The sequence below is a fragment of the Triturus cristatus genome, chromosome 2_2 (assembly GCF_964204655.1).
Source record: "Triturus cristatus chromosome 2_2, aTriCri1.1, whole genome shotgun sequence".
Lineage (NCBI taxonomy): Eukaryota > Metazoa > Chordata > Amphibia > Caudata > Salamandridae > Triturus > Triturus cristatus.
The window spans coordinates 1,167,733,948-1,167,757,272 of NC_140582.1; the positions used below are offsets into that span (position 1 = coordinate 1,167,733,948).

The 23,325-nt window shown below is 44.8% G+C and overlaps 2 protein-coding genes across 7 annotated transcripts in view; one reads left to right on the forward strand and one right to left on the reverse strand.

The window, feature by feature from the left end:
• LOC146863307 (uncharacterized) overlaps positions 1 to 8,347 on the reverse strand; it is a 200,959-nt gene extending 192,612 nt beyond the window's left edge. Inside the window, exon 1 of one of the 2 annotated variants that reach the window (XM_085642717.1) lies at positions 8,230 to 8,347. The gene's annotated coding sequence lies outside the window, so the exon portion shown is untranslated. The remainder of the gene's footprint in view (positions 1 to 8,229) is intronic. The other variant, XM_085642715.1, reaches the window with a different exon arrangement.
• Positions 8,348 to 8,657: 310 nt separating this feature from the next.
• LOC146863309 (uncharacterized) overlaps positions 8,658 to 23,325 on the forward strand; it is a 365,164-nt gene continuing 350,496 nt past the window's right edge. For 2 of the 5 annotated variants that reach the window (XM_085642720.1, XM_085642723.1), the window contains exon 1: positions 8,658 to 8,766. The gene's annotated coding sequence lies outside the window, so the exon portion shown is untranslated. Of the gene's footprint in view, positions 8,767 to 18,881; positions 18,998 to 23,325 lie in introns of all 5 variants that reach the window. The other 3 variants (XM_085642721.1, XM_085642724.1, XM_085642722.1) reach the window with 2 other exon arrangements.

The following is a 23,325-nucleotide window of genomic DNA, read 5'->3' on the forward strand; positions in this document are numbered from 1 at the left end:
CTGACCTCAGCCCTGTCCCCGCATTATTCTTGCCATAACCTTTTGGAGGGGGGGGCCCACATTCAAAACATTTTGCTCAAGGAGCGGTTCAGAGCAAAAAAGTCTGACCTTTCAGCAATTCACCTAAGAAACAATAATTAAAGTGCAGTTTTGGTTAAGAATTAAAACAGAAGAAACTCTAATAATGTGAGACGCAATCCATAACTCACACAACAGCCAAGCAAACCCGAACTCTCACACAAAATGTAATGCTTATGGCCTCACAATATTTATAACAGTAACTAAAAACACAAAAGAGCAAAATATAACGACCTAATTAAACCAGTAAATGATAGAATATTCACAGGTGTCTCAGTCAAAATGGTATGGGCAGTGTGATATGAATTTTTTTGTTTTTGTTTAGAGTTTTATATAATGCAAACTAGACCCGAGGCATTGGGTATCAGAGTGCTTTACTTGAGCACCAGTTTCGTTACAGATGAACACATTCATTTTTGTTAGGCACTGGGAGATTAAGGGATTTGCCCAGAATCACAGGATGTTGAGTGTTGTTGCTGAGACTCGAACCCAGTTCCCGAGATCGACCGCTCTAGCGGTAAGGCTACTTTCTCTCCCCAAATCTCATCTGGAAGAGGATTTACAAAATTTCTAATTGCATCCGTTTCACTAAGGATGACATTATGATCATTGCATTTGGGGTGCGAGGTATGGTTTGCATGAATATTGTTAGTAAATATTTGAGGTCCTAACCATAACTTGCGAATGTCAGTGTTATTTTGGTTTTAATATCTAATCAGAACTGCACTTCAACTGACTTTTTTAGGTGAATATACAGATATACATGGCATAATACGTAGTATGGAATACCATTTGAGCTTATGGAAAAACTAAACATTTCTGTTAAACTGAAGGAGATAACCATCCATAGGCTGAACTGTATTACGTTCAACAGGAAAGTAAATCCCAGCTTCCAGACTTCATCTAACCATATTACGTTCTTTTTAGTAGATATTTTTACTTTACTGTAAGTGACCAATTTGAGAACACTGGAAAGTAATTCACTTCAGGAAACATGGTATACAAAAATGAAATTCCTTACAGTTTAATAGGAATATTGCTGCTTCACATGCAACAACATTGTTACTACATCCAGTGCTCATGACAAACTGAGCTCTTTCTGGGCTGCCTTATAGCAGCGTTGCCAAACAACACAGTGGCACAATCTAATGTAGAAAACTGGAAGCCAAATGTTGAAGAAATCACTTCAAAATAAAAATTAAGGAGTTTTATCATATTTTTATATGACATTTGTTGAGTGAATAACATCAAATCTTTCAATGCATTTCTGCCTTTTGCTCAGAAGACCAGTAGCTCAGCTTAATGAATTTTTGGGCCTGCTCACCTTTAATTAAACTCCGAAACTGGACATGCGGCAATAGAGAGGTTATATTTTGCCTAACGCACAAAATCTTGTTCAGGTAAGCAGTGTTTTAAAAATGTCAAATTAATATTTGTATTAACACATCCACTGCATACATATATCCCTACAGAAGAAGCATCAGAATTTTCGCCCCCCATATTCTCGTAGGATATACCTGATTTTAGACAGAAAAAATTGGATTACAGAAACTTCTCCGACCCATTCTTTCATGAACAAACAAGGGAGTCTAAATGGGTTTGTATAATGTCCATTCCTAAGACTTACACTTCGGAGTGATCTACATGAAAAGAATGGAGTCTTTACAGCCCATGACATCTGTGGTATACCTATCCTCTCAAGCACTTGTGCTTTTGTTTAGCGTGCCTCGCTAATCCCTCTGGTGCCCCCACCCGCTCCCCGCCGCTGCTCCATCCCCTTTTTCCTTCTGTACCCGATTGGCCGCCCCGCTCCCGCCTCCCAGCTGCTCCACCCTCCCACTTCGCCTCATATGAAGCCCGCGCTTACGCGCAGCGGTCACACGCTGCGGGCGCGCCGATTGTGCGCCAAAGGCAAGCCCGTCTACGCCCGTCCGCGCCCAGCACCCCTGGCCCCCGGGGATGCCAGCCCACACGACGCCGCCACCCTCAACGCACTCAACGCCAGACGGAACCCCGCCTGCTACCGAGCCACCCCGAAACGTGCCCACGGACCCTTCACCTGCCAAACCTGCAAGTTCACCTGCCTCCGGACCTGCACCGCACCCGCCAAGCCGTACACCAGCAACCACCACCTCAGGTGCATCCTGCTCAACACCCGCTCCGTCCACAGACACACCGTCGAACTCTGGAACCTCCGCGACACAACATCGCCTTCCTCACAGAAATCTGGATGAACGCCTCCTCAGCGCCCGACATCGCCACAGCCATCCCGGACGGATACAAGATCACCCGGAGGGACCGCGTCAACCAGACCGGAGGAGGCATCGCCAACGTACACAAGAACACCATCCGCATCACGACCAATTCCGACGACCCCTTCACCGCCGCCGAGCACCTCCACTTCCAAATACACACCGACCCAAAGACCACCCTCAGAGGCACCCTCATCTACAGACCCCCGGGACCACGCACACAATTCAGCGAAGACATCGCAGACTTCATCAGCCCGCACGCCCTCCCCTCCGCTGACTACATCCTCCTAGGGGACCTCAACTTCCACCTGGAGAACAACAAGGACTGCAATACCACCACCCTGCTGGACAACCTCGCCAACCTCGGACTCAAGCAACTGGTGAACACCCTCACCCACTACGCCGGACACACGCTTGACCCAGTCTTCTCTTCCAGCAAGCACGTCTCCTTCAGCCACTCCACCAGACTTCATTGGACAGACCACAGCTGCGTCCACTTCAGCTTCAGAAGAACCACGACCCACCACCACCCGCAACAGGTTCCTCGCCGGAGCAAGATCACCACCGAGCAGCTCACCACCTCCCTCAGCCAGAACCCTCCCGCCAGCACAACGGACCCAAACGAAGCAGCCAGCAACCTCACACAGTGGCTGACCGCCTGCGCCGACGACCTCGCACCACTGAAGAACCCTCCCAGCAGACCCAGCAGCAAGAAAGCCCCCTGGTTCACCGACGAATTCAGGGACTCCAAGAAGAACTGCCGCACTCTCGAGAAAGCCTGGCGCCACGACCAGACCACAGACAACATGACCGCCCTCAAGCACGCCACCCGCAAGCACCACCAGCTGATCCGTACCACCAAGAAGACAGCATTCAAAGAAAGACTGGACAACAACGCCCACAACAGCAAGGAACTCTTCAGCATCGTCAAAGAGCTCTCCAACCCCAGCGCCGGAAACAACGACATCACTCCTTCACAAGACCTCTGCGACTCACTCGCTTCGTTCTTCCACCGCAAGATCGCCGACATACACAACAGCTTCGGCGCACCAACCACGCACCCAACCGCCGAACCAACGCCCCCCACCACCACCCTCTGCGCCTGGACCCCGGTCAGCACCGAAGACACCACCCGCACGATGAACACCCTCCACTCCGGATCTCCAACCGACCCCTGCCCCCACCACGTCTTCAACAAGGCCGACTCCATCATCGCGCCCCAACTCCGGGACATCATCAACACCTCCTTCCACACCGCCACCTTCCCGAAGAGCTGGAAGCACGCCGAGCTCAGCGCCCTCCTGAAGAAACCAACAGCGGACCCCACCGACCTCAAGAACTTCCGCCCCATCTCGCTCCTCCCTTTTCCTGCCAAAGTCATCGAGAAGACCGTCAACAGACAGCTCGCCGCCTTCCTCGAGACGAAGGGATCCCTCGCAGTCCGGTTTTCGAGCAAACCACAGCACCGAGACCGCACTGATCGCAGCCATCGATGACATCAGATCCCTGCTCAACAACAGAGAAACAGCGGCCCTCATCCTCCTGGACCTCTCTGCAGCGTTCGACACTGTCTGCCACCGCACCCTAGTACAGCGCCTCAGCAACATCGGGATCCAAGAGAAGGCACTGAAGTGGATCATCTCGTTCCTCACCGGAAGAACTCAGAGTCCACCTCCCCCCGTTCAGATCCGACGCCACCGAAGTCATCTGCGGCGTACCACAGGCCAACCCTCTTCAACATCTACATGAGCCCCCTCGCAGCCATCGCACGCCAACACAACCTCAACATCATCTCCTACGCCGACGACACCCAGCTGATCCTCTCCCTCACCAACGACCCCACCACCGCCAGAACCAGCCTCCAGGAAGGGATGAAAGACGTCGCCGAATGGATGAAGAACAGCCGCCTGAAACTGAACTCAGACAAGACGGAAGTCCTCATCCTGGGATCATCGCCCTCCGCCTGGGATGACTCCTGGTGGCCCCCTGCCCAGGGCACCACTCCCAAGCCAACGGACCACGCACGCAACCTGGGCTTCATCCTGGACTCCTCCCTCTCGATGACCAGACAAGTCAACGCCGTCTCATCATCATGCTTCAACACCCTGCGCAAGCTCCGTAAGATCTTCCGATAGATCCCCACCGAAACCAGGAGGACGGTCACCCAGGCACTCGTCACCAGCCGACTGGACTACGGGAACACCCTCTACGCCGGAACCACAGCCAAACTTCAGAAAAGACTCCAACGCATCCAGAACGCCTCCGCACGACTCGTCCTGGACATCCCCCGACACAGCCACATCTCCGGCCACCTGAGAGACCTGCACTAGCTCCCCGTCAGCAAGAGGATCACGTTCAGGCTCCTCACCCACGCACACAAGGCTCTCCACGACCTGGGCCCCATGTACCTCAACAACCGCCTGACCTTCTACACGCCAACCCGCCAGCTACGATCGACCAGCCTCGCCCTCGCCGCCGTACCACGCATCCGCAGAGCCACCGCCGGAGGAAGATCCTTCTCCTACCTGGCAGCCAAGACTTGGAACTCCCTCCCCATCCACCTTCGGCTGACCCAGGGACATGTCTCCTTCAGGAAGCAACTCAAGACCTTGCTCTTCGAGTAGTAACGGACCCCTCTCCCCCAGCGCCTTGAGACCCTTCCAGGTGAGTAACGCGCTATACAAATGCTATGATTGATTGATAGAAAATGTGCCACATATACAGTTATTAGGCGCATTTAGACATACATTCTATCAGAACTCTCAAGTTTCCCACGTCCGTGTATGAGTAGCTCACTATGCGACCTATCGTCTAAACTTCATAATGTGTGATTCAGAATTACAGTGGACAGAGGCCCATGAAAAGTATGATTTGGCCAGGATCAAGCTTGTTGCTAACAAAGTAGACCAGAGTCTTAAGCACACTGCTATTTACTTCACAAGCTATACATTTAACTACCATATTAAATGTTGGTAAATATATAGCGAGACTGCCATCTCTAACTTAAGGATTGACACACATCTAGGACCAAATTTACGATGGTAAAGTTCCTACTAGTAACTTGTCAGACACAGTTCTTATGGAAAAGTTTAAAGAAAATTAATAGCATTTATTAATTGAAGTAATTTAATATAAAAATAGAATAGGTAGTTTAGCCTAGGACTAATAAAATGTTATATAACTTTAATCAAACTAATGTTTAATAAAATGAACAAGTACAAAATATTTAAAATATTGGTTCTTACACAAAATTAAAAAGCCCTAATCACAAGCATATTGAGTAATTAATGTAATTAAAATGTGTTTAATGAAGAAATTTGTAATGTTACATATTAAAAATATTCATCTTTAAATAATAACTAGAAAGTTTTAAAATAGGGAATTACGTCATTTTGAATATTATTTAAAGTGTATATTAAATATATATGCAGATGTGCAGAGTGTAATATGCCATTTATAACCTTTGTTGAGTGTGGGGAGGAGCCATGACTCAAGCGAGGTTAAGCTGTGAGTGTATCACAATGCCACTCCGTTCTCGCAACAATGGAAATAAATAGCACATTACATTCTGCATATTTAGTTTATGCCTAAATATATGTCAAGGTTGTTTAAATTGGGACCAAAGTACCTTTCAGCACGGTTCACTCCCTACATCACAACCAGGACCCTTAGGTCCTCATCAGCCAACCTCCTTAAACCACCCATTTTCAGATGTAAAACAAAAGGAGGAAAAACAGAGGCTGCCTTGGGGACCAAAGCCTGGAACCTGCTGCCAAATCATCTAGGATTGCTAAAAACAGAAACCCAATTTAGGAAGGCACTGAAAACTTGGGTATTCTGTGCCTCAGATGAATTCTGCCTCTCATTCATTTAGGATTCCTCTGGCCCCCTCTCACCTCCAACCAGCGCCAGGATACTCCTTTCGGGGTGGCAGTCAGCGCTTTACAAATACCACATTACATTACATTTAAGAAAAAGACATTTAAGCGACACTAGGAGTAAAAACTGTGTGCAGAACAGCCGTTATGACCAGTATGGGGAACTGTTTTCATGGGATAACTCATTTTAAATACCAATCTGTGAGGCTGTTGACAATGTTTTTTTTAATATCACATGCAAGCTACTGTAGTGATCAACTGCAATTTGAACTTTGGACTATAGTAATGCATGTGTGAATGTACATTTATCAGTAGAAAAGTACTAAACTACATAGTATTGCACTTTTGTTGCCAAGACGCAAAAACATAACTTAACATAATTATGTTAACATTTTCTTATTGAGTGTGTTCCAGTACCATAGAGTGGCCATTTATGATGCTAAACTCACTCCAAGGCTGGGATGAAGTCAGGGCTTTAAGTGAGCCACGTCCTGCAGGTGTTGAGCACCGGCAGTTCTAAAGAACAGGTGCTGAGACAGGTCCCTATTGGTCTCACCATTTTTGCCCTCACTCTGGGTGAAAAATAAATCTGAACTCTGCAACAGTACCACTCTTCAATGCCTTTGAGGTAACTTCAAAGAGACTCTTTATAGTTCTTTCAGTCCAATAATTTCAGAATAGAAGCATTTTCAATATTATATACAACGAACCCATAGTTGTTGCCTATTTATCTTATGCACCTAACAACCATCGACAAAGCCAATAGTTCTGGCTTGTTATAGGCATAATGTTTCTTGTATTATATATCTGGATGCAATGACAAGCAGCAAAATACCAGTTGAGCAGCACACTAACCTAAGCAGATTTTCACCATAGGTGTTTTTAAGCCACTCCCTCAATTACAGTCCCTTTGAGAGACCAACGGCTCGTGTTTTCATCCTACTTAAAGCCCTGGCTGGAGTATATTTATTACACTGTGTGGCCTTTAGGGGTGCATTAACTTTAGAAGTGTATTTTGTAAACAGCAATGGTGTTGACACATTTGTGGGAGTGTGTTTCCGATCATTTTCACGATTCCCTCTACAACTACGGTGTATATGCAAGTGAGATAGAAAACCGTGGTCTGCATGGAAGTTCGAGAATAGCATTTTGTAGTATATAGGTAGCAGCAAAAGTTCACGTTCTGCAGAATGCAGTCTGTGATCAGTCCCTATATAGCGCAAGTAGGAGGCTGGGATTGCAAATTCTCCTGGTTCCACAGTATACAACTAGTCCACATCGCCAAAACACGGTGGAAACGATTCTCGTGGCCAGGCCAGTGAGCAGCCCTTCCTAAGGAAAACAAAACTTAAGACTAATTCATTTGATTTGGCTATCAAAGTTGTTTATTTTATAAACGAGACTCTCGCAATTTACAGTTGAGTGCAATCAAGACACTCACCAGAAGATGGTAAAGTAATTAGAACTCGAAAAAAGCATGAATTGTAACAGCACTGGATAAACTATATATTGTGGGCTAAATCGTTTAGATGAACTAACTTAGAGAAACGAAGAGTTAGAAAACACACTACAGAAAATACGCTACGCAACTCAAACCGAATTTCTCAAGGAAACGCTTTTGGCGTCTCGGGACCCGCAAAGTGCCCTGCGGAAATGAGCCAACTATTCAGAAATACCGAAGGCGCACTGTCCTTGGTTGCAATGTGTAAGTGCGCATTGCGGGCACGTTCCACATAAACGGCTCCAGGAACGCGGATATAGCCCGAAGGACGGGTCTGTAGATTTCTGGAAACCTGTGGTGGTCCGAAGACACCCGCAGGATTTTTCTGCATTAAGCATGATCACTTTCTTCACCCTCTCTTCAGGCCATTGTATTAATTCCCGAAGAAGAACAACTGTCCAAAAACATGCGCGCACTCAGTCAGCTTTTGGGGAGGTGGGGGAGGGAAATGCTACTAGCAGCTGAACGAGCTCCAGGCCATTATTCGCGCGTGAAACGTAAACATTCGTACAAACGTTACCTACGTGCTTGGGGCGCGCTCGCTCGCTCCGGTTCGCGCTCATGCAAAAAAAAAAAAAAATCAACGGGCGGGAAGACGCTGTACGTGTGGGACTGTCTAGCCAAACGCCAGCCTTAGAGTTCAAACAAAGAACTAGAGCGCCAACCTATTACACTGAATGGCGGAACGTTGAAGATGATTGTTACTGAGCAAATTGAATAAATAACCCTCTAATGCCACACCCTGAAATGAGATGTCATACCTAATTTCGGAAGCTTCTATCACTTGCAGTTTTGGTTTAGAATTTCTTTTTTATGGCAAATGTATTTACAAACAAATTGGTGTTCCGATATTGAATGCTTCTCGACGTGCAGAGATACTTGTTATTGTAACCTGTTTGTGTTGTTGTGTGGGCTGGTGTAGTTTGGGCTTTCTTTTCCCAGAGACTCCCGCACGTTATGCGCCTCTTTTGAAGGTCCATGAAGCTTGTTTTTACGTTGCGTTGCGTGTGGCCACGGGCTGGGTGTACGGGGATTAGACGCGCTGACTTTCACGCAGGTAACAAAGCGCCTCAAAGCGAATCATTGTTCCTTTAGTGCCGTCGCAGAGTGTACACGTACTCATCACGAGCCAATTGTGTTATTTTTTTATTTTATTTAAAACCAATCTACTCCCTCCCCCCCCCCTTTTTTTTTTACTTATTTAAAAGGTATACTTGCGCCTTTCTTTGCTTTAACATACATCGTGGGTGTCGTGAGGCTGGGGGGTCCACGTGTTGACTGGCACCGGCGATCTGTGGGACGAACTGTCTCCTTTCAAATATCACCTTCTGCGCTGTGTTCTAACAAGTATCGTGCAGCAGCAGTTATAAGCACGTATTACACTTGTAGGGGACCTGAAGCGATTGCCTACACGAGTACCATACTACACTGTGTAGGATGTGCGGTTGGCAGGGTATTTCTTTGTTTTGATCCTGTATGGGGAGTGTTTGTATGTCATGCGTGAGGACCAAGAGGTGCGGTTGTGGGCGCAACAAACCCAAAAATGTTTGTTTCTTACTGTCGCCTGGTTCTAGGAGTACATCAGTCAGCACAGAAATTGTCAGGGTGACCCCAGTATAGGTCTACTAGTAAACATTGATAGTGTGTCACAAAACATTAATTTTTGCATTTATACATGCCAACATCTTGATATTGAAAAACGGGAGATTTTGAAGAAAAATCGAGGGCCAGTGTTCTCCTTGTTGAATTATGTTGAAGCGCAGGTGGAAGGCAGCGGAAATAAAGCCATTTGGGGCTAAAAAAAATTCAGGAGTCTCCCACCTGAATCTGGTCTGTTGGTATGCACCATGCATCCGCACTAGTGGAATCGTAGCCCCAACAAGCACCGACTCTAAAGTCTCTAAAAAGCGTAAACATCACTATTGTGTCGGGAGAGTAAGTGCACATCGTCCTGACATGCAGTAATGAGCGCACTCTGCCGAGCTAATCAGTTTGCGCAGGCCACCTCGAGAAGGCCGCAATAATGACAGCACACGCGGTGAGATGTTCAGTAGTGCTCGCGTGACTCTGCTCTGACGCCAGCCGCGCGCGCGCACAGTTATTTATTTAAACGCACCTGCGTAACGCTGGCCAAACCACAATATGTTGACGTTGCCGAGGGAGTCACAATACACCCCCAGCGCTGGTCCTCGCAATGAGCCCAACTGACAACAACATATCGCGATGAGCGGTACAACATTCTTCCCCAAAATGGAATTAAAGAACAATAATGAAAACCTTACTTTAGAAACCGCAATGCAACAGCCACCCCGCCAAAATGTCTATCACCGTACAGCATGCCAAGCTCCAGTCCTTTCAGGTGAGTTTCTAGCAATGATAGTCTCGCAGTCTGCTGGATGAACTCACATTTGTTTCTGTGTAACGCGAGTCCAGAGTCTTGTATTCTTTGGAGCACTTGTCTCAGTCGGTTGTTGTGCTCCGGTATGGACTTTGCATGGACCAGAATATCATCACTGACGTTAACTACTCCGTGGAGATCAGGAGAAGCTCCTTGATGGTATTCTGGAATACTTCCGCTGTGCTCGATATTCCAAAACTCAACATCTTGTAGCGTTGCAATCCAACATGCCTGGAAAATGTCGTGTTGTACCGGGACTGTTTGTCGAGGACAAGTTGATGATATCCAGCCCGAAGGTCAAGTTTTGAGAACCAGCTGGCTCCACTTAGTTCCCCGATCAGGTTGTCAATGGTCGGAGTTAAGTGTCGTTCTGTCTTGATCGCAGTATTTGGGATCCGTATATCCACACAGATTCTTACTCCCCCCTGCTGCTTGGGCTTTCTTGCGACCACAATTGGTGATACCCAGGTTGTCGGACCCTTCACCTTCTCAATGATTTCTGCCTCTTCCAGTTTCCACAATTCTTTTTCTACCAGGGGTCTCAAATGAAACTCGACTCGTCTGTGTGAAGAGCTACTGGTTGCACCGAGGGATCAATACGTAGATGTATTTGCTTGTTGCGTAAGCATCCAATGCCACTGAACACTTTCCGGAACTCTGCTACTATTTGGTTCACTCCTTCCTGATGTATTCTGAAAGCAAAAGTGACTATGCCCAGGGCTTCTGCTGACTTGCACCCAAGTAACATTCTATGTCTTTCCACCATTACATACACTAATGCCTCCATTTCCTATTAGTCATAGGCAATGGTGGTCTTGAATTTCCCTCTGATGGCCAATGGTTTTGTCTGACCATATGCAAAAACCTTTATCTTGGCAGGTACCAACTGTGAAGGGGGTGTAATCTCTTGGTAGGCCTCATGAGACATGATGTTTATGGTAGCTCCGGTATCTATTATTGCAGCCGAGGAGCGCCCCCCCCCCCCAACAGGACTTGGCACTATGGCAGTCGACTCTGCGTATGAGACGCAGACCGTACTGTGAACACTGAGTGTACCATGTGTTCTCCTCGGTCATCATCATCCATATCGCTGTTTTTTTCCGGATACTCTGGGATCATGTTCACTCGGGACCTCACGGTTAGTCCTCTGCTGGATCGACAGACTTTCATGAAGTGGTTCATTTTCCAGCATGCCGTTCTCTTTCCCCTTGCTGGGCACTCTGACAGCCAATGGGAGGGTCCCTCGCAGTATCCACATGATCGTGTCCGTGGACCTCGTGCGCGGGTAGGCAATGCCGTGGTAGTTAGGGTAACCACATTGACAGGCTCAGTCTTGATGGGAGTTTGAAGAGCAGCCTCCATGTGTGCTGCACGTGCTTTTGAGAATTCCTTAGTTCTTCCCAGGGTAAGTATATCTGCCAGCGACTTCCTTGACTCTTCCAGGATTGGCTCCCTCAACCTTGCTGAGTCACACCCCTGAATAATCTGGCCCCGGATCTCCTCAATCTTATCTTGAAACCCACAGGTGTTTGCTAACTCCTTTAAACGCGCATGAAAGACATCCAGTGACTCTTCGGGCTATTGCCTCGCTTGTCTTAAAATGAAGCGTTAGTAATCTTGATTCGCCATGGGCTCGAATTGAGCATTACGGGCTGCGATGAGTGTGAGGTGAGTCTTTGGTGCTGCCTCTGCCACTGTCTTGACTATCTTGTATACATATTTCCCTCCAAGATGAAGCATCATGGCACGCTTCTGTGCATTTTCTACTTTCGTGGCCTCAAAGAATAGGAGCACTCGCTCCACCCATTCCTTCCACTTCATGGCCTGAGCAGACGGCCCCCTTCTACCACGAATGGTTCTATCGCAGGAATGTGGGCAAAGTGTACACACCAACGTTGCCTGCCTTCTGCCTTAGAGGACATTTGCTGTGGCCGTGCCGCGATGCTGCAGGATGTGTGAACTGGCGCTGTTCAGCTATTACTCACAGTTGTCTGTGCACACCGATGATCCCAGCTTCTCTCACTAAGCACTGGATCGTCAATCAATGCCCGGAGTTTGCACTCAGTTTTGATCCAGACCTTGCTGCTCCTGTTCTGCCACCGTGTTCACTGGTAACTTGTGGATGTGGCTCCAAAGCAGCACGAGCACCACGCACACAGGGGAATGAACGTGGCCGCCGCCTAATGCCATGTGGATCTTATCGCACCCTCGTCGCCAATGTTGTGTCGGGATGGTAAGTGTACGTCATCCCGACATGCAGTAATGAGTGCGCTCTGCCGAGCTAATCAGTTTGCGCAGGCAACGTGGAGAAGGCCGCAATTATGACAGCGCACGCGGTGAGATGTTCACTAGTGCTTGCATGACTCAGCTCAGACGCTAGCTGCGCGCGCACAGCCATTTATTTAAACGCTCCCGCGTAATACGGGCAAGACCACAATATGTTGACGTTGCCGGGGGGAGGCAGGGGTCACAATGGTCCTCGCAATGAGTCCAACTGACAACAGCATACCACGATGAGCGATACAACACTACCGATGGGGGAACACCCTCTCCATTTTCATTATTTTTAAATACTTGAAGCAGATACTATTATAAGTTTGATCAAATCACTACATATGTAATTTTGTTACCTGACTCTAAAATGTAACTGTTATTTTAACCCTTTAAGCTTAACTCGACAGCCTGTTTCAGAGTTTTACCCTAGGATTAATTAAAGATCAATCTTAAATGTTTCCTTTTAAGCGAATATATATGTTATTAAATGCAGTTAAGATATGTTATAAGATTAACAGATAGTGATCACATAAATGGCATAATCCACCTTACTTATCAGTGGCATCCCATAATCACATTTAGTATTCGGAGATAACGCAGCCGAAAAGGAAGTCTAACTGACATTATTAACTGCTTACAGCTGGTTGGCTGGAGGAAGGCGTACATATATGCATAGCACGCAAATGCATCCCCAGTGGTTTTCGCGTAAGGACAGAACATCCCCATTGAACTGACTGACAACTGATACAACAGGAGCGTAAAAGTGTGTCAAAATAGTACTCAATGTTTGAACGTTGGACGACCCAGCTGGTGAGCAGTTTTGGGAGCCCATCAGAAAACCGATCAGGGCAGATGTCTTTTACTTTAATTTTCTTGAGATGAAAGTATTCAGAAATCTCCATTGAATATTTGTAAATACGATTAGCACAGTCTGACTGCGCGATCGTGCAGCGGACGTGCCAAAGGCAAGACCACCTGCGTCCAGACCGCAGCCAGCCCCAGCCCCCCTGCCTGTGGCACCCCAAGTAATGCTGATTCACTTTCCTAAGCTTCTTTTAAATCGCTTAAACACTTTACTCCTCTTTGTGGCCACATTTGGGACCCATCTCACATTGAGGGCCCATTATCTTGCATCATGTGCAATGACAAGTTTGGTCTGTTAGTAGGGCTATCCTTTGCCACTGTGCATGCCCATTGCCACAATACCAAGTCGTTATTAGGCGGGCTCATTAATGCCTGTTCTTTGAGCAAACATGCACAGCAGATCTACGACTTGATCGAGGACCTGCATTTAGATTTTCCTTTATTACACAATCATGACTCAAAGAATGGCGTAACCTGAATATTGCTTAAACTCTCCCCCCGGTACATTATTCTTAGGCGTGAGAGAGATGAGGTTTGCGGCGGCCTTGCCATCATTTACTGCGACTCACACCAATGCTGCACTTTTGAGCAAAACTCTTTAAAAGGATCAGAAAGCTTAGGCTTCTGTTTTAAGATTATCTCCACCCAATCATTTGCAGGTGCTCTAATCTACTGTCCGCTGGCCCCAGGGTCTTTTTTTTCGGCGTCCGTGGGGGACGCGTTGGCACCACTTTAATTATCATCTGGAGATTAGCAATAATGCTGATATATCAAATTTTCTTGATACCCTAAGTATTATTGGTCTCAACCAGTGTGTAACTTCCCCTACGCATAGCGCAGGACATACCTTGGATGGGGTTTGCTCTTATAACCCCAATCTGGTAGTAGAAGTGCCTATTCATCAGGCTTGGTCAGATCACAATTTAATTCCCAGTAGAATCTTAACCAACTTGTACAGCCCTCTCAGCCCACCACTACTACGGGCCCTCACAACCTGCGTCAAAGGGGTAAGATGATGACTGACCCCCAACTTAACCCCACATCTATCTTCCTCCACTCCGACACTAGGTGAAGACCTTAGTTTATTTAATAACTGGATTACGACTACAGCTAATGAACTAGCCCCTGTTACATCTTTCAAGAAGCACAGACCGCACCCTTCAGCTCCATGGTTCTCCTCGACCATAGCAGAGCAGCGGCTACGCTGCAAACAATTAGAATGCAAATGGCGACACACATACAATCTTGAGGACCTGCAGCACTTCAAAAAGGCGTAAAAAGCATGTCATGCCCAGATAGAAGCAGCAAGAAAAGCATATTTTACTGCCAGATTGAAGAGGCCCAGTTCAACCATAAAACAGTTTTAAACATCTCCTAATCCTTTCTTCAACCCAGGGCACTCGTTAGGGATATTCCCCTATCACAAACTCTATATGACCTGATCTCTTCTGGTTTTTTTAAAGAAAAAATGCTTGCCATTTAACATGGCTTTCGAATCCTCATTCCTCTCTCCGAATGCAATCTACTAGATGTCCCCTTAAAGATAGTTACTGCAACTTTGGCATCCTTTCAAGAGATCTAACTTTCCCAGTCACGTCTGTCAATCGTTTCATGTTAATCGGGTTCGCCTAACGACCCCTGCCATTCTTCCCAGGGATTGGACATTGTAAACCTGTTTATTGTTAAAATTCTCAATATCTCATTATCCAAGGCTGATGTCCCCTCAGATTGAAAATTGCCAGTGGGGCAACCCCTGCAAAAAAATCTCTTGGAGATCGTGCCACACTGTCTAACCTCCACCCCATGTCACTGTTTCTAACACTAACCAAAATAGTTGAAAAATGGTCAATGGCCAGCTAACTTCCTTTTTGAAGAATTCTAATGTAATTCATCCCCAGCAATCTAGTTTCCGCACCAAACATTCTACGCAATCTGCTCTTTTGGAAGTTTCTGACACTATAAAACTGACCCTGGATGCGGAAAATAAAGAGGTGCTGATCCTATTCTATTCCTCTGCCGCATTCAATACCATCTCGCACTACATACACCTTCAACGAATCAAGGACTGTGGCATTTCCCATAAAGCCCTGGCCTGGATTAAATCCTTTCTAACAGGTAGGAGGCAAGTAGTCACATTAGGACCTTTTTCATGTATAGAAAGACCAGTGACATCAGAAGTTCCGAATGGCTCATCTTTCAGCCCTGCGTTATTCAATACATATGTGTGTGTGTGTGTATATATATATATATATATATATGCCCCCCCCCCCCCCCAATCTCCCTGATAACGTCTTTTGGAATCGCTACAACATTATATGCAGCTGATACACAGCTGATTCTCTCATTGGTCAAAGGTTTTTTTCCCGCACAGAACTTTAACTTCTGAAACTGTCTGACTGAAGCTGTCTTGTGGATGCAATCAAACCACCTAGAATGCAACACAAACAAAACGGCGATCCACCACAGTGGAAGTAGCAAGAAATTAAGGAGTGAAATTCAACACCTCACTCTCCTTGTGCCCTCAAGCTCTTGCAGTGGCTGGGACATGTTTTAACTTCATCAAATCTTTATGAAAGTTTTGTGACTTCCTCCCATTAACCGCCAGAAAAACAGTTGCTTTCGCTCTTATTACCTTCAGACTTGATTGCTATAACCATCTCTATGCAGGGTCCTCAAAATATATACTTCATAAACTAAAGATGGTTCAACATGTGGCAGATAGACTTGTGCTGCAACTCCCCAGATGGAGTTCTGCTTCCACTACTGTAAAGACTTTGCATTGGCTACCAGTACACAAAAGGATTCTTCTTTAAGATCCTTTTATTGGTCTTCAGAGAATTCTAAGCCACTAGTCCTAAATACTTTACATCCAGATTAATGCACTAAACAACCAAAAGAACCTTGAGATTCTCTCACATGAATCTTCTTAAACCCCCTCATTCAGACTTAAAACCAGAGGCAGCAAATCCTTCTCGGTACTAGGATCCAAGTGATGGAATCGGCTCCCCAGCCCTGTGCGGTTCAATAAATTGGAAGCCTTTTTTAAAAAGCATTTAAAGACCTGGCATTTCCTGGCGCCTGATGCACCCTGTCCCTCCCTTTTCTAGTCAGACTAGTTTTTGTCTTTTCTCCTTCCCTTCAATCTGGGTTATCAGATTTTAAACATGCAGGGCCAGGAAGCTCCTTGTGAATGGCATCACGCTTTGTAAGTGTACAATTCACTTAGTGTCATGTTTTAAATGATTAGACCTTATAAGATGAGTTCAGTTACACAATTTTCCCATTTCCATCCTCTTCCGTCTTTACCCCCTTCCTGCATGGTACTTTGGTACCTCCCTCGCATGTTCGATTTGATGGGATTCAGAATGAGGCTGTTAATGGCTTTCTGTATGCGGATTACCTGGTGGTTGACAGGAGTAATGAATTATGTTTTCTTCACCTTCAATCTCTGTGTTTTACACGACATTTAGAGTTATACTGTTAAATTGATAGAAGGATGAGTGTTGAAACGAGTGTTGCTCTTTTATGAACTCTGGAATTTGAACAGCGCCATGTCACCCTGACCAGGACGAGACACTGTGGCCCTCCTCTTGGTTGAGTCAAGTTTTCCTTTGTCCATGACAGTTCAAGTGATTTTAGTGTTGACAATGTTTGATGCAATTGTAATGTTGGGCGTGTGTTCAAGTTTTTTATGATTACAGCACCCTGAAGAGGTCCACATAAAATCACAAAATTACATACGTATAAATGAAATAAGATTCTAGTTTACAATTGAATACGCATAATAAAATACATCATTCCACCAAGAGATCTAACAATAAAATAAGATATCCAAGGTTCTAAAAGCTTTCATTTAAGAAAAAATTCCAACAAGCAGCGGCATATTACACGTAACAGGATATAAAGTGTCTTCTATGCCATCAGTGTAAGGGTTTGCGAATTATATAAAAAAAAAAGGGGGGGAAAAATCATATACCCCAAAGTGGCAATAAAACAGTACAAATCACTAATACATGAGAGATAAGAGTGCCCACTCGAGAAACACCATCAACCTTAATATGCCTTAATATAGCTTTAAGAAACACTTAAAGTAAAAAATTCTATTACAAAATATTATATTTGGGGGAGCTTAAATTGATTGTAATACTGCTGATGCTGAGAGAATGGATAACGCGGTAAAAAAACAATGGTTCGTGTGTGGCCAAAAGGTCCAATAATAAAGTGATCCTAAGGAGAGCACTTATGGTTACAGAGTTGAAGATTAATTATTTTAAAGGAGCAAAAAAATTAATAATGTACATAGGGACATAAGCCAGTTCATGTGAAACATTTATTTCCACAACAATAGAATTCAGGTACTCACGCAGTAAGTGAAAGAGGTAGGACGTGCAGAGTTATGATGAAGTTTAAAATAACAGCATCGCATTGACAACAATAGTGTAAAACTCCTCAAGCAACTTTATAGAATAGGAAGAGTTTTGTTGTAAAGGGTCAACGGCGTTTTGATCTCAACTGTTCAAGATCATCATCAGTTTATAGGGGAAAAAGGTGAACACCGGGCACAGTGTTGGGTAAATACTAATTGCAAATTGACTCCCAATTAGACAAAGATGTCTCACATTCCACTAACAGTTAGCAAAATATGCCTAACACACATAAATCTTAAAATAGATAAACAAACAGGCTAATAAGTGTATTATATATCTCTTTAATTAATACAAAGTATAAATATATATTTTTTTTGGTTTTTCGTTTTTCAATATCTTTTTTTACAATGGATTATTTTCTTCGTCAACATATATATTTTTGGACAACAATGTATCAATACGTCATCCTAACAGATGTATACACACTTCCGTATGTTTGAACCTCTTGCTACCCATTGGTTCATGTGCTACCCATTGGTTCATGTCTAGTTTATATGTTGCCACAGTATCACGGAGTACATTGCTAGACTATATGCCTTAACTGATTTTGTGTTTGTTTTTTAATTCATATAGCAACTACCTCAGTAGGTGCAACACATTAGGTTGCTTCAGAAATAATTCTGCTATCATGTGCCTGAAACAGTTGTTGCACACACATTGATTTATTTTTTCTTATGTCTCTTTCTTCTCTTTCCTTACTCTGCTGAGTTAGTACTTTTCCCTCGTTCCCATACTTGATTCCTACTGACAGCCATTTCCCTTCAGGATGCTCCCTTGCACACAACCGCTTGCAGGTGCGTGCTAATTAGCTCCGCCCTGCTGCTGGTTTCACAGCTGAAACATCCCTTAATTACTTCCTGGCTCACTCTGTCTCCCTCTCGCACTAAACGCGGTCAGCCCAAGCAGCATGACACGCTGGGCTCCTCTCCCAAGTCTTTCCAAATATGAACTGGAAGTGACTTTAACTGTAAGTACTACGACTGCGCATACACCTTTACCATCATTTAATCTTTACCTTGGAGATCCTGATCTCCCACCCTCCTTTTGCCCTTAACAGAAACATATTGGCAGCAAATTGTTAAGCGCAACTTATACAGCTGACCCTGCCATACAAGTTTACACAGTAAGTGTTTTCTTTCTCCAACTTCCTTGCAAGCACCCTTCACGGACGCACACCAGTTTCTAATTACTGCTCTAACTCCTTTACAGCACGTGATATTCTCACGCTCGTACCTTCAGCGAATTAATCTGGGTGAACTCGTCTACCCTCAGCTGTTTTCTGAAGCCCTCAATTGCTCTTCCTTGCGCTACGAATAATTGCATCAGTAAGTCTACTCTGAGTGTTCTCCCTCTCCCCCTTCCCTCTTTTAGCGGGTTGCTACCCAGCTTCATCTGCGCTCTCAACTCTACCTTCCTACTAGCGCGAATTATTCCTTGTACTCCCACCTATGCTTGCGTATTCACGTGCAGCATTTTCACCATTACTGGTCTTTTGCTTCTGAATCGCTACTATTTAACTTCTCTTTTCCACCGTTTAAATACTTCCACCACTTGTAATTTACATCGTTGACTTTCGCTTCCGAATTGCCTTTAAATCATGTCTTTCGCCTCTGTAATTGCCTTAATTCATGTATTTCCACACCTACCTTGACCCCTAGGCATGCTAGTTACATGATATACAGAATAATTCAGGATCAATATGTATTTATATATGTAATTATGTTTTTTATAAAAAGGAGCCTCTGTATTAATTATACTACATGTAGGGATCAAACTATAGCTTATTTTTTTGCCCGTTTTTCCTCATTTTAGATTCAGCTTGCTCACCCGTTATATGTCCTGATGATGATCTCGAACAGTTGAGATCGAAACGCCGTTGACCCTTTACAACAAAACTCTTCCTATTCTATAAAGTTGCTTGAGGAGTTTTACACTATTGTTGTCAATGCGATGCCGTTATTTTAAACTTAACCATCACTCTGCACGTCACGCCTCTTTCACTTACTGTGTGAGCACCTGAATTCTATTGTTGTGGAAATAAATGCTTCACATGAACTGACTTATGTCCCTATGTACATTATTAATTTTTTTGCTCCTTTAAAATAATTAATCTTCAACTCTCTAACCATAAGTGCTCTCCTTAGGATCACTTTATTATTGGACCTTTTGGCCACACCAGAACCATTGTTTTTTTACAGCATATTTCACCCCAGGTTCATGTATTGGGGTACCCTTGTTTTTCTTAAAACAAGAGAATGGATAACTGCAAGCATATTGGCCTCCGCTTTTTCCTCTGACATAATAGCAAAGCAGGACAAATAAATAAAACATGGTTTATATCTTGGAAACCATTCTTATACAGGTTGCTGATGAACCATACCATTTAGCTAGGAGGGGATTTAAATGAAGCATGCCCTGCCTCAGCAGTATCAAAGAATGGCGTACTCCATGAACAGAGTCTACGAAATATAGCCTGTCCTTTGTTTATCAAACGGGAATCAATTGCCGGATGGTAACCCTTCTTTAAAATGCATACCTCCGTGTTCATATGGAAGCCCTGGTACCAGGTGCCCTGTTTTACAATAACCTTTAATTGGTGCGTCATCATGTAATGCAACTGGTGCTATTAAAGCGCTCTGATACCCGATTCTGGTCAAGTTCAAGCTATATAAAACTCTGTAAAAAAAAAAAAAAAAATCAACAAAAATATCACAGAAGAGCCTAATTGCAGCAAATCTGTCGCAGTCTTAACATTTCTATAGATTAATTAATTCTTTTTTAGGCCATCTAAAATTTCCTTTCATGTGTTCCATGCTCGTCATTTGTGGAAAGATCATTCCAGGATGGACTGAGCAAAAGTCTCCATGCTCTTGTTGTGCTGTGACTGGAATCAGGTCTGGATCTGCTATTAGGCCTTACCTGTCACCTGAAACTTTATATGGGATCGATGTTAAAAGACATATTTATTACCTTACTGTATTGATCACCTTACTCTTTCTGTCAGCTTAAATCTACTTTCTTTTGAATAAGGGCTCAGTGTCCGACTTGACTGCTATTGGTGTGCTATATGCTGAAAAAATCCTATTCAAGTTAGTATTACCTACAGAAGTCTGGTATTCATCCAGGAAAACAACAATTATTTACTATTGGTATGACTAGCCTAGTACCCATTCAAGCAGATAACAATTTTGATCTTACTCCCCGTTCACTTCTATATTTTTACAGTTCTTTGTTTGAAGCTGCACTTTTTATGCTTCTGCTTGACTTTTTTGGGATCCCTCCAACATTGTTAGTCAGTGAGCACCACCAGAACCAGGAGTGTCGGGTCATCAGGGGTAGCTTGAATGATGGTGTCTTCATTGATGTTGGTGGGCTTGTAAAACCACGTAGGAGATGGGGTTTTCATCAGGTTATGTCTTTGTAGCTGATTCAGCCAATGAAAAATAAAATAGACATCTGGGTTATGATCCTTGTCTGGTTTATATACAGTACAGAAAAGGCACAGTTGGAAGACACTATCTCTCAGCTGTCTGCAATTTTTTCTCTGAAATTGCTAAAGCGCCTTTTTTTTTGCGGTTTCAGAAGTTTTTTATTCCAACTTCTTTATAGGTGCCCATGTGCCAACTTGTGTTTCGTCTATAGCTGTTTCAGTTACAGCAGACTTCATCAGGGCAATAAATCTAAAACACAAACATTTCACTTAATTGGTGGGGTGGTATTGGCAGGAGGATTGCCTGTCTGTTATGTGATCTAGTGGGATGTTAAAATCCCCGCCACGATCATGCGTTAGTTTTGGGGAAAGTTGTCTAGTGTGCGGGACACCTCCGCCCAAAAGGATGGGTCAGCTGCATTGGGGCCGTATATGTTTGCTACGTGGAACTGTTCCTCCCCCCTCCTCTGGTGTGTTATTAGAAGTCTGCCCTCATTGTCGTGGGAATGTGAGTCTATTGTTATGTTTGAACGTTTGTATATTAGGGTCAGGACCCCTCGCTTCTTTTTGTCGGCTGGTGAACAGGCCATCTGCGCAATTCAATTGCCTCTGACTAGTTTGGCACCCTCCATGGATAGTTTAGTTTCCTGTAAGAGTACTATATCGCCTCTGGTTTTAGCTAGGTAGTCAACTATATTCCGGCATTTAACCGGGTGATTCAGACCTTTGACATTGAGGGATACTATGTTGAGGTCAGTTGTCGGGCTGAGTTTGTTGTTAAGAGCCATCAGCTATAGTGTGATGTAGCGATTCTGTATGCCCAACACTCGGGTGTATCTTGCCCCACATATATTTCTCTATCCAGAAGTGGTTCCCCCCACTTGTGTTTGGTTGGGTGGCTCCCCCTATGCGTTGGCTTGCAGGATTTGTCAGATACGGTATGTAGTGAAAAACAAAGGTGTGAAGAACAGAAAATAATGGAAAATACAGAGGACAGAAAACGAAGAGATCCTAGTGTGGATTTCTCCTCCCACCCCATTCCCCCCCACCTGCCCTTCCCCCCTCCTCCCCCGGAATTACTCGCATGTCGGAGGTGCGACGGGAGGATCGCCGTTCCGCCTCACGAAGAAATGTTGTCGGGTAAGTGGCGTGCATACTTCCTTGCATGCATTATTCCTTACGGTGCACCTGTACCTATATGGTATTGTGGGTACAGTCTGATTGTTCAAAAGGAACGTTGCTGTGCTTCCAAATGCTCTTTGAGGTTGGCTGGTCTTCATCTTTGCGAACTTGTTGAGGGCAGTTTGCGAAATTGTTGATGCTTGTTAGCGTCAGCTGAAGCAAGGTATTTGTTGTGTCGTTTTGAGGGAGATGCTGTTTTGAGGTAGGTATTGGTATCTATGAGGTAGATATGGTCGCAGTTTCTTAATTGTAGTTGCTGTCTTAGGGCTACTGGTCACCCGGTGTTCGGCTCCAGTGACGGTCCTCTCTTGGCGGTGCCGGGTTGTGAGGTTTCCATGTCTAGAGCTGCTGGACCGTCCAGGAAGTTTGCCAGGTCTCTGGGATCGGTGAAAAAGTGTTTTTTGACTTTATCCATTATCTTGAATTTTGTGGGGGCCACAAATGAGAATTGGATATTTTTACTCCTTAGCCTGTGACATAGGGCAAGAAAACCCTTCCTGGTGTCGATAGTGGGTTTAGAGTAATCCTGTGTGAGGATGATCTTGTGACCTTTCCAGTTGATTTGGTGGTTTTTGCGGGCATAGTTAAAAATGTGTTCCGAGTGCTGCGATCTCAAGGGCTTACATATGATAGACCGTGCTGTTTGGGATGTTGGCGATTTGAAAGCGGGATTTCTGTGGGCCTTCAAATTGGCGAGCGAATTTTAGGTTGGTGAGCTTGGGGATCAGATCTTCGAGGAAGGCTGAGCAGGACCCTGCTGCATCTTCTGCGCCTTCCGGGATCCCTAGTATGCTGATGTTCCCTCTGCGATTTCTGTCTTTCATCTCTGCTGTCTGCTTCTGGAGTGACTCTGATTTTCGATATTATTTTCAGCTCTTTGCTCGAGCTATGAGTAGAGTCCTCTACATCACTGATCCTTTGTTCAGCTGCTGCGAGTCTGATATTAACTGAGTTCAGGTCTGCTCTGACTGCTGCAATATCTAATTGGATCGTGTCTGTGGTAAGCTTTGTGGTTTTTGCCAGGTCGTGTACTTCAACTAG